This window comes from Prionailurus bengalensis, chromosome X (genome assembly GCF_016509475.1).
Source record: "Prionailurus bengalensis isolate Pbe53 chromosome X, Fcat_Pben_1.1_paternal_pri, whole genome shotgun sequence".
Taxonomy (NCBI): Eukaryota; Metazoa; Chordata; class Mammalia; order Carnivora; family Felidae; genus Prionailurus; species Prionailurus bengalensis.
The window spans coordinates 69,614,795-69,626,251 of record NC_057361.1 but is presented as its reverse complement, the minus strand read 5'-3'; the positions used below and the strand labels follow the sequence as shown (position 1 = coordinate 69,626,251).

Sequence of the window (11,457 nt, the reverse complement as noted above, 5' to 3'; positions counted from 1 at the left end):
TAATATACGCATAAAGGGTATCCCAGAGGAGGAAGAGAGAGGGAAAGGTGCTGAAGGGGTACTTGAAGAAATTATAGCTGAGAACTTCCCTGAACTGGGGAAGGAAAAAGGCATTGAAATCCAAGAGGCACAGAGAACTCCCTTCAGACGTAACTTGAGTCGATCTTCTGCACGACATATCATAGTGAAACTGGCAAAATACAAGGATAAAGAGAAAATTCTGAAAGCAGCAAGGGGTAAACGTGCCCTCACATATAAAGGGAGACCTATAAGACTCGTGACTGATCTCTCTTTTGAAACTTGGCAGGCCAGAAAGGATTGGCACGATATCTTCGGTGTGCTAAACAGAAAAAATATGCAGCTGAGAATCCTTTATCCAGCAAGTCTGTCATTTAGAATGGAAGGAGAGATAAAGGTCTTCCCAAACAAACAAAAACTGAAGGAATTTGTCACCACTAAACCAGCCCTACAAGAGATCCTAAGGGGGACCCTGTGAGACAAAGTCCCAGAGACATCACTACAAGCATAAAACATACAGACATCACAATGACTCTAAACACGTATCTTTCTATAATAACACTGAATGTAAATGGATTAAATGCGCCAACCAAAAGACATAGGGTATCAGAATGGATAAAAAAACAAGACCCATCGATTTGCTGTCTACAAGAGACTCATTTTAGACCTGAGGACACCTTCAGATTGAGAGTGAGGGGATGGAGAACTATTTATCATTCTACTGGAAGCCAAAAGAAAGCTGGAGTAGCCATACTTATATCAGACAAACTAGACTTTAAATTAAAGGCTGTAACAAGAGATGAAGAAGGGCATTATATACTAATTACTGCATCTATCCATCAGGAAGAGCTAACAATTATAAATGTCTATGCGCCGAATACCGGAGCCCCCAAATATATAAAACAATTACTCATAAACATAAGCAACCTTATTGATAAGAATGTGGTAATTGCAGGGGACTTTAACACTCCACTTACAGAAATGGATAGATCATCTAGACACAGAGTCAATAAGGAAACAAGGTCTCTAAATGATACATTGGATCAGATGGACTTGACAGATACATTTAGAACTCTGCATCCCAAAGCAACAGAATATACTTTCTTCTCGAGTGCACATGGAACATTCTCCAAGATAGATCATATACTGGGTCACAAAACAGCCCTTCATAAGTATACAAGAATTGAAATTATACCATGCATACTTTCAGACCACAATGCTATGAAGCTTGAAATCAACCACAGAAAAAAGTCTGGAAAACCTCCAAAAGCATGGAGGTTAAAGAACACCCTACTAAAGAATGAGTGGGTCAAACAGGCAGTTAGAGAAGAAATTAAAAAATATATGGAAACAAACGAAAATGAAAATACAACAATCCAAATGCTTTGGGATGCAGCGAAGGCAGTCCTGAGAGGAAAATACATTGCAATCCAGGCCTATCTCAAGAAACAAGAAAAATCCCAAATACAAAATCTAACAGCACACCTAAAGGAACTAGAAGCAGAACAGCAAAGGCAGCCTAAACCCAGCTGAAGAAGAGAAATAATAAAGATCAGAGCAGAAATAAACAAAATAGAATCTAAAATAACTGTAGAGCAGATCAAGGAAACTAAGAGTTGGTTTTTTGAAAAAAATAAACAAAATTGACAAACCTCTAACCAGGCTTCTCAAAAAGAAATGGAGATGACCCAAATAGATAAAATCATGAATGAAAATGGAATTATTACAACCAATTCCTCAGAGATATAAACAATTATCAGGGAATACTAGGAAAAATTATATACCAACAAATTGGACAACCTGGAGGAATTGGACAAATTCCTAAACACCCACACTCTTCCAAAACTCAATCAGGAGGAAATAGACACCTTAAACAGACCCATAACCAGCAAAGGAATTGAATTGGTTATCAAAAATCTCCCAACAAATAAGAGTCCAGGACCAGATGGCTTCCCAGGGGAGTTCTACCAGACGTTTAAAGCAGAGATAATACCTATCCTTCTCAAGCTATTCCAAGAAATAAAAGGGGAAGGAAAACTTCCAGACTTATTCTATGAAGCCAGTATTCCTTTGATTCCTACACCAGACAGAGGCCCAGTAAAAAAAGAGAACTACAGGCCAATAACCCTGATGAATATGGATGCAAAAATTCTCAATAAGATACTAGCAAATCGAATTCAACGGCATATAAAAAGAATGATTCACCATGACCAAGTGGGATTCATTCCTGGGATGCAGGGCTGGTTCAACATTCACAAATCAATCAACGTGATACATCACATTAACAAAAAAAAAAGAGAACCATATGATCCTGTCAATCAATGCAGAAAAGGCCTTCGACAAAATCCAGCACCCTTTCTTAATAAAAACCCTTGAGAAAGTCGGGATAGAAGAAACATACTTAAAGATCATAAAAGCCATTTATGAAAAGCCCACAGCTAACATCATCCTCAACGGGGAAAAACTGAGAGCTTTTTCCCTGAGATCAGGAACACGACAGGGATGCCCACTCTCACCGCTGTGGTTTAACATAGTGATGGAAGTTCTAGCATCAGCAATCAGACAACAAAAGGAAATCAAAGGCATCCAAACTGGCAAAGATGAAGTCAAGCTTTCGCTTTTTGCAGATGACATGATATTATACATGGAAAAGCCGACAGACTCCACCAAAAGTCGGCTAGAACTGATACAGGAATTCAGCAAAGTTGCAGGATACAAAATCAATGTACAGAAATCAGTTGCATTCTTATACACTAACAATGAAGCAACAGAAAGACAAATAAAGAAACTGATCCCATTCACAATTGCACCAAGAAGCATAAAATACCTAGGAATAAATCTAACCAAAGATGTAAAGGATCTGTATGCTGAAAACTATAGAAAGCTTATGAAGGAAATTGAAGAAGATTTAAAGAAATGGAAAGACATTCCCTGCTCATGGATTGGAAAAATAAATATTGTCAAAATGTCAATACTACCCAAAGCTATCTACACATTCAATGCAATCCCAATCAAAATTGCACCAGCATTCTTCTTGAAACTAGAACAAGCAATCCTAAAATTCATATGGAACCACAAAAGGCCCCGAATAGCCAAAGAAATTTTGACGAAGAAGACCAAAGCAGGAGTCATCACAATCCCAAAGCTGTAATCATCAAGACAAAGCTGTAATCCTCAAGACAGCATGGTATTGGCACAAAAACAGACACATAGACCAATGGAATAGAATAGAAACCCCAGAACTAGACCCACAAACATATGGCCAACTCATCTTTGACAAAGCAGGAAAGAACATCCAATGGAAAAAAGACAGTCTCTTTAACAAATGGTGCTGGGATAACTGGACAGCAACATGCAGAAGGTTGAAACTAGACCACTTTCTCACACCATTCACAAAAATAAACGCAAAATGGATAAAGGACCTGAATTTGAGACAGGAAACCATCAAAACCTTAGAGGAGAAAGCAGGAAAAGATCTCTCTGACCTCAGCCGTAGCAATCTCTTACCCAACACATCCCCAAAGGCAAGGGAATTAAAAGCAAAAGTGAATTACTGGGACCTTATGAAGATTAAAATTTTCTGCAAAGCAAAGGAAACAACCAACAAATAAAAGGCAACCAACGGAATGGGAAAATATATTTGCAAATGACATATCAGACAAAGGGCTAGTATCCAAAATCTATAAAGAGCTCACCAAACTCCACACCCGAAAAACAAAGAACCCAGTGAAGAAATGGGCAGAAACCATGAATAGACACTTCTCTAAAGAAGGCATCCGGATGGCCAACAGGCACATGAAAAGATGTTCAACGTCGTTCCTTATCAGGGAAATACAAATCAAAACCACACTCAGATATCACCTCAGGCCAGTCAGAGTGGCCAAAATGAACAAATCAGGAGACTATAGATGCTGGAGAGGATGTGGAGAAATGGGAACCCTCTTGCACTGTTGGTGGGAATGCAAATTGGTGCAGCCGCTCTGGAAAGCAGTGTGGAGGTTCCTCAAAAAATTAAAAATAGACCTACCCTATGACCCAGCAATAGCACTGCTAGGAATTTATCCAAGGGATACAGGAGCACTGATGCATAGGGCCACTTGTACCCCAATGTTCATAGCAGCACTCTCAACAATAGCCAAATTATGGAAAGAGCCTAAATGTCCATCAACTGATGAATGGATAAAGAAATTGTGGTTTATATACACAATGCAATACTACGTGGCAATGAGAAAAAAGGAAATATGGCCTTTTGTAGCAACGTGGATGGAACTGGAGAGTGTGATGCTAAGTGAAATAAGCCATACAGAGAAAGACAGATACCATATGGTTTCACTCTTATGTGGATCCTGAGAAAGTTAACAGAAACCCATGGGGGAGGGGAAGGCAAAAAAAAAGAGGTTAGAGTGGGAGAGATCCAAAGCATAAGAGACTGCTAATAACTGAGAACAAACTGAGGGTTGATGGGGGGTGGGAGGGAAGGGAGGGTGGGTGATGGGTACTGAGGAGGGCACCTTTTGGGATGAGCACTGAGTGTTGTATGGAAACCAATTTGACAATAAATTCCATATATTAAAAATAAATAAATAAATAAATAAATAAATACAACATGCATATTAATATTGTTCAACTTGATGAGATTTTATTTATTTGATGTATATTTGAGGTAAATTAAGCCATTGCCTCTATCAAGACACTGAACTTATTGATCACTCTGAACAGTTTGCTCTTGTCATTTTTTAATCTGTCTCTTCTCTTTTCCCTCATTTCCCAGACAACCAGTAACTTGCTTTCTATCATTATAAATTAGTTTCTATTTCTAGAATTTTATTTAAAGGTTGTCATACATCATGAACATTTTTGTATGGTTTCAGCATATTTTTTTTTAGGTTCATCCATGTTATAACACATGTCAATACTTCATTTCTTTTTAAAACGCGCAGAACTGTGCTTGCTTTGGCAGCACATATACTAAAATTGGAACGATACAGAGAAGATTAGCATGGCCCCTGCGCAAGGATGACACGCAAATTCGTGAAGCATTCCATATTAAATAAAATAAAATAAAATAATATAAAATAAAATGGGCAGAACTAAATAGAAATTTCCAAAGAGGAGCTCAAAATGTTCAACACATGAGAAGTTGCTTAATATCATTAATCATCAGCAAAATGTAAATCAAAACCAGTGAGTTATTACCTACTTAATGCCTTTTTGAATAAATGTAATCAAGAAGATTAGAAACAAGTGCTTGTGAGGATGTGGTGCAAAGTGAACACTTATACACTGTTGGTGACAGTGTAAATTTCTTCAAACTCTACTGAAAACAATATGAAAATTTCTCAAAAAAATAAAGAGTTCCAACATAAAATCCAGCAATTTCACTTCTGGGTATATATAAAAAGGAAATGAAAACAGAATTTGGACAAGATACCTGCACTCCTATGGTTATTACAGCATTATTCATAATACCAAGATATGTAAACAATCTATATGCCCACCACTGAATAAAGGAATAAAAAAGATGTGATGCATATACACAACAGAATACTATTCTGCCATGGAAAAGAAGGCTGTATTTAATTGCAACCATGTAAATGGATATTGAGCACATACTAAGCAAGATATGCCAGACAGGGAAAGACATGTACTACATGGTATCACTAATATGTGAAATCTTTTTTTTTAATTTTTAAAATTTAAATCCAACTTAGTTAATATAGAGTATAATAATGATTTCAGGAATAAAATTTAGTGATTCATTAACTTACATATAACACCCAGTGTTCATCCCAACAAGTGCCCTCTTTAATGTCCATCACCCATTTAACCCATTCCCCCACCCAAACCCCACCAGCAGCCCTCAGTTGGTATTCTGTATTTAAGTCTCTTATGGCTTGCTTCACTCTTTGTTTTTATCTTATTTTTGCTTCCCTTCTCTATATTCATCTGTTTTGTTTCTTAAATCCCACATATGATTGAAATCATATGATATTTGTATTTTAATTTGTCTTTTCTGACTGACTTATTTCACTTAGCATAAGATACTCTAGTTCCATCCATGTTGTTGTAAATGGCAATATTTCATTCTTTTAATCACTAAGATTCCAGCGTATATCTCTATCATTTCCTCTTTCACCATTCATCAGTTGATGGACATTTGGGCTCTTTCCATACTTTGGCTATTCTTGATAGTGCTACTATAACCATCGCGGTGCATGTGCCCCTTTGAATCAGCATTTTTGTATCCTTTGAATAAATAACTAATAATGCAATTGCTGGCTCATAAAGTAGTTCTTTAAAAAAATTTTTTTTTAATATTTATGTGTCTTTGAGAGAGAGAGCATGTGCAAGGGAGGGACAGAGATAGAGGGAGATACAGAATCTGAAGCATGCTTCAGGCTCAGCTGCCAGCACAGAGCCTGATGTGGGGCTCAAACCCCTGAACCACGAGATCGTGAACTGATCCAAAGTCAAACGCTTAACCGACTGAGCCCCCCAGGTGCCCCATATTTTTAATTTTTTTAAGGAACCACCATCCTGTTTTCCAAAGTGGCTGCACCGGTTTGCATTCGCACTAGCAGTGTAAAAGGCTTCCTCTTTCCCACATCTTTGCCAATATCTGTGGTTGCCTGAGTTGTTAATTTTAGCCATTTTGACATGAGGTGGTATCTCACTGTAGTTTTGACTTGTATTTCCTTGATGATAAGTGATGTTGAGCCTGTTTTCATGTGTCTTTTAGCCATCTGTATGTCTTCTTTGGAGAAGTGTCTATTCATGTCTTTTACCCATTTCTTCACTGGATCATTTGTTTTTTGAGTGTTGAGTTTGATAAGTTCTTTATGGATTTTGGATACTAACCCTTTATCTGATATATCATTTGTGAGTATCTTCTTCCGTTTGGTCCCTTGCTTTTTAGTTTTGATGACTGTTTTCTTCGGTGTGCAGAAGCTTTTTAACTTGATGAGGTCCAAATAGTTCATTTTTGCTTTTGTTTCCCTCTCCTCTGGAGATATGTCAAGTAAGAAGTTGATGCACCGAGGTCAAAAAGGTTGTTACCTGTTTTCTCCTCTAGAATTTTGGTGGCTTCCTGTCTTACATTTATGTCTTTCATACATTTTGAGTTTATTTTTGTGTATGGTGTAATAAAGTGGTCTAAGTTCGTTCTTCTGCATGTCACTGTTTAGTTTTCCCAACACCATTTGCTGAAAAGACTCTTTTTTCCATTGGATATTCTTTCCTGTTTTGTCAAAAATTAGCTGGCCATATGTTTGTGGGTCCATTTCTGGGTTCTCTATTCTGTTCCACTGATCTATGTGTCTGGTGTTGTGCCAGTACCATACTGTCTTGATGATTACAGCTTTGTAATACATCTAGAAGTCCGGAATGATGCCTTCAGCTTTGATTTTCTTTTTCAACATTGCTGTGGCTATTCAGGGTCTTTTCTGCTTCCATACAAATTTTAGAATTATTTGTTCCAGCTCTGTGAAGAATGCTGGTGTTATTTTGATAGACATTGCATTGAATATGTAGATTGCTTTGGGTAGTATTGACATTTTAACAATATTTGTTCTTCTGATCTATCAGCATGGAATGCTTTTCCATTTTTGTGTGTGTCTGTGTCTCCTTCAATATATTTCATAAGATTTCCATAGTTTTCAGTGTCTAGTTTTTTCAGCTCTTTGATCAGGTTTATTCCTAGGTATTTTATGGTTTTTGGTGAAATTGTAAATTGGGTCAATTCCTTGATTAGTTTCTGTGGCTACCTTATTGGTATATAGAAATGCAGCCAATTTCTGTACTTTGATCTTATATCCTGCAACTTTGATGAATTCATGTATCAGTTCTAGCAGTTTTTTGGTGGAGTCTTTTGGGTTTTCTTCATAGAGTATCATTTCATCTGTGAAGAGTGAATGTTTTACTTCCCTCTTGCTGATTTGGATGCCTTTATTTCATTTGTTGTCTGATTGCTGAGGCTAGGACTTTGAACACCATGTTGAATAACAGTGATGAGAGTGGACATCCTTGTCATGTTCCTGACCTTAGGGGTAAAGCTCTCAGTTTTTCTCCCATTGTAGATGATATTAATTGTATATATGGCCTATATAATGTTGAGGTATGTTACTTCTATCCCTAACTTCTTGATGGTTTTATGAAGAAAAGATGCTGTACTTTGTCAAATGCTTTCATTTCCATCTATTGAAAGGATCATGTTGTTCTTATCCTTTATTTTACTCATTTGATGTATCACATTGATTGATTTGTGGGTATTGAACCAGAGTTGCATCCCAGGAAAAAATTCCACTTGACCATGGTGAATAATTCTCTTAATGTATTGTTAGATCTGGTTTGCTAGTATCTTGTTGAGAATTTTTACATTCATGTTCATCAGAGAAATTGGTTTGTAGCTCTCCTTTTTTAGTGGGGTCTTTTACTGATTTTGGAATCAAGGTAATGCTGGCCTTGTAGAATGAGTTTGGAAGTATTCCTTCCATTTCTATATTTTGGAACAGGTTCAAAAGAATAGGTGTTAACTCTTTTTTAAATGTTTGGTAGAATTGCCCTGGAATGATAACTGGCCCTGATCTCTTGTTTGTTGGGAGATTTTTTATTACAGATTAATTTCTTTCCTGGTTATGGATGTGTTCCAATTTTATATTTCTTCCTGTTTCGGTTTTGTTAATGTTTCTATTATTTTTTTTCTATTTCTTACAGATTGCTCAATTTGTTGGCGTATAATTGCTCATAATATTCTCTTATTATTGTTTGTATTTCTGCAGTGTGGGTTGTGATATTTCCCTTATATATGTGACTTTATTTATTTAGTTCCTTTCCTTTTTCTTTTTTATCAAACTATCTCAGGGTTTATCAATTTTGTTAATTCTTGCAATATGCCAGCTACTGGTTTCATTCACCTGTTCAACTGTTTTTTCTTATCATTGATTTCTGCTCTAATCTTTATTATTTCATGTCTTCTGCTGGTTTGGGGCTTTATTCGCTCTTCTTTTTCTACCTCTTTTAGGTGCTAGGTTAAGTTTTATATTTGAGACCTTTCTTACTTTAGAAATGCCTGGATTGAATATATTTCCTTATTATTACTGCCCTTATTGCATCCAAGAGTGTTTGGGCTGTCATGTTTTCATTTTCCTTGGCTTCCTTTGTAGTTTTTAATTTATTCTTTAATTTCTTGTTGAACCAATTCATTCTTTAGTAGGATGTTATTTAATCTCCAAGTATCATGGTCTTTCCAATTTTTTTTAAATCTTGTGGTTTATTTTGAGTTTCATAGCGTTGTTGTCTGAAAATATGCAGGGTATGATCTCAATCGTTTTGTAAATGTTGAGTGCTGATTTTTGACCCATTATGTGATCTATTCTGGAGAATTCTCCATATGAATTCAAAAATAATGTGTATTATGTTGCTTTAGGATGAAATATTCTGAATATATCTGTTAAGTCCATCTGGTCCAGTGTGCCATTCAAAGCCATTGTTTCTTTGTTGATCTTTTTACATGATCTGTCCATTGTTGTAAGTGGGGTGTTGAAGTCCCCTACTATTATGGTATTATTATCAATGAGTTCCTTTATGTTTGTGATTAATTGATTTATATATTTAAGTTCTCCTATTTGGGGAGTATAAATGTCTACAATTGTTAGATCTTCTTGGTGGATAGACCCCTTAATTATGATATAATGCCCTTCTTCATCTCTTGTTACAGCCTTTATTTTAAAATCTAGTTTGTATGATATAAGTATGGCTATTCCAGCTTTCTTTTGATCTTCATTAGGATAATAGATGGTTCTCAATCCCCTTGCTTTCAATCTGCAGGTGCCTTTAGGTCTAAAATGGGTCTCTTGGAAGCAGCAGATAGGGTCTTGTTTTCTTATCCATTCTGATACCCTGTGTCTTATGATTGGAGCATTTAGTCTTTTACATTTAGAACGAGTACTGAAATATATGAATTTAGTGCCCTTGTATTGCCTGTAGAGTTTGTACTTCTGGTGATGTTCTTTGGTTCTTCCTAGTCTTTGTTGCTTTTGTTCCTTTTTGTTTTGTTTGTCTTTTCTCCACTCAAATATTCTTTCTTACAATTTCCTGCAGGGCTGGTTTAGTGGTCATGAAGTGTCATAGGCTCTAAGTCTAAAGTTCTCTCCTGTCTAGCAAGAGAGCGGGATGCAGGATTAAAATGTGAGAGATGGCTAATGTCTGGGAAAAGACAAGAGCCCTGAATAAGGGTCACTGCCCAGTTTTTATTAGGATCAGAAGGTTTACAAACATGGTGATGGATGTGCACAAGGAGACAATGAAATTGTGAGCATTAACTTGGGGACGTGAGGGAAAGGGGATCTTGAAGATATTCAGGGTTAAGGGTTTGAGTTAATACAAAACAAATTCCTGGCACCAGGCAGTGGGGCAGAAGTTTGTTTACAGCAGACATGAGGCACCACCTCTGTTTATCTTAGCTAGCCTAGGGGGTGAGACAGGTAGGACATATGACCTCAGGGTAAACAAGGCACCTTTTCCTTTGTTAATCATCTCTGCTCTGGGCAGCTTCACCTGCTGCATAGCAGTCTATAGCCCTATTTACCTGTTTACCTAACTTGGTCCTTCCCTTCTATGAAAGTAGCTTTCTGCTATAGTACTAAATTGGGGGGGGGGGCTCTTCTGCCCTGAGCACCTAATCTTGTTTACCTTATATACCTTTGTATTGGGGGCCTTAGACCCCCCTCTCTATTCTGCGGCTCTGGCCCCTCCTTATTTTACTCTAGGGGTCTTATCTTGTTTACCCAAACTTGGGTAAGAGCACCCTATATCTTTGTAATTCTTTATGCCTTGTTAACCCATTTGTGTGAGCCCAGGGAATTTCTAAGCTTATTCCCCATAATGAACTCCTTTTGTTTTTATTTGGGAAACTCTCTCTCCTATTTTGAACGAGTGTCTTGCTGGATAAAAAATTTTTGGCTGCATATTTTTCTGATTCACCACAATGAATATATCCTGCCTCTCCTTTCTGGCTGACCAAGTTTCTGTGGATAGGTCTGCTGCAAAACTGATGTGTCTTCCCTTATAGGTTAAGGACTTTGTTTTTTTCATTTCTGCTTTAATAATTATGTCCTTGTCTGTGAATTTTGGTGAATTTGATTATGATATACTTTGGAGATTATAGGTTTTTGTTGGATCCAATAGGAGTTCTTTGTGATTATTGGATTTTGATGTCTGTGTATTTCCTCAGATTAAGAAAGTTTTCCACTATAATTTGCTCACACAACCCTTCTACCCTTTTTTCTCTCTCTTCATCTTCTGAGACTCACATGATTCAGATGTTATTCCTTTTTAAAAGCCACTGAGTTCTCTAAGTCTCATGATCTTTTGCCTTTTATTCCCTTTTTTCTACTTTATTATTCTCCATAATTTTATCTTCTATATCAATGATTTGCTCTC

General features: G+C 36.8%; 1 non-coding gene across 1 annotated transcript; it reads left to right on the top strand.

Annotated features, from left to right (window-relative positions):
* Positions 1 to 4,962: 4,962 nt before the first annotated feature.
* LOC122478185 lies at positions 4,963 to 5,069 on the top strand. The gene has a single exon (XR_006295915.1). It is a non-coding gene; the product is annotated as a U6 spliceosomal RNA (small nuclear RNA).
* Positions 5,070 to 11,457: the final 6,388 nt, after the last annotated feature.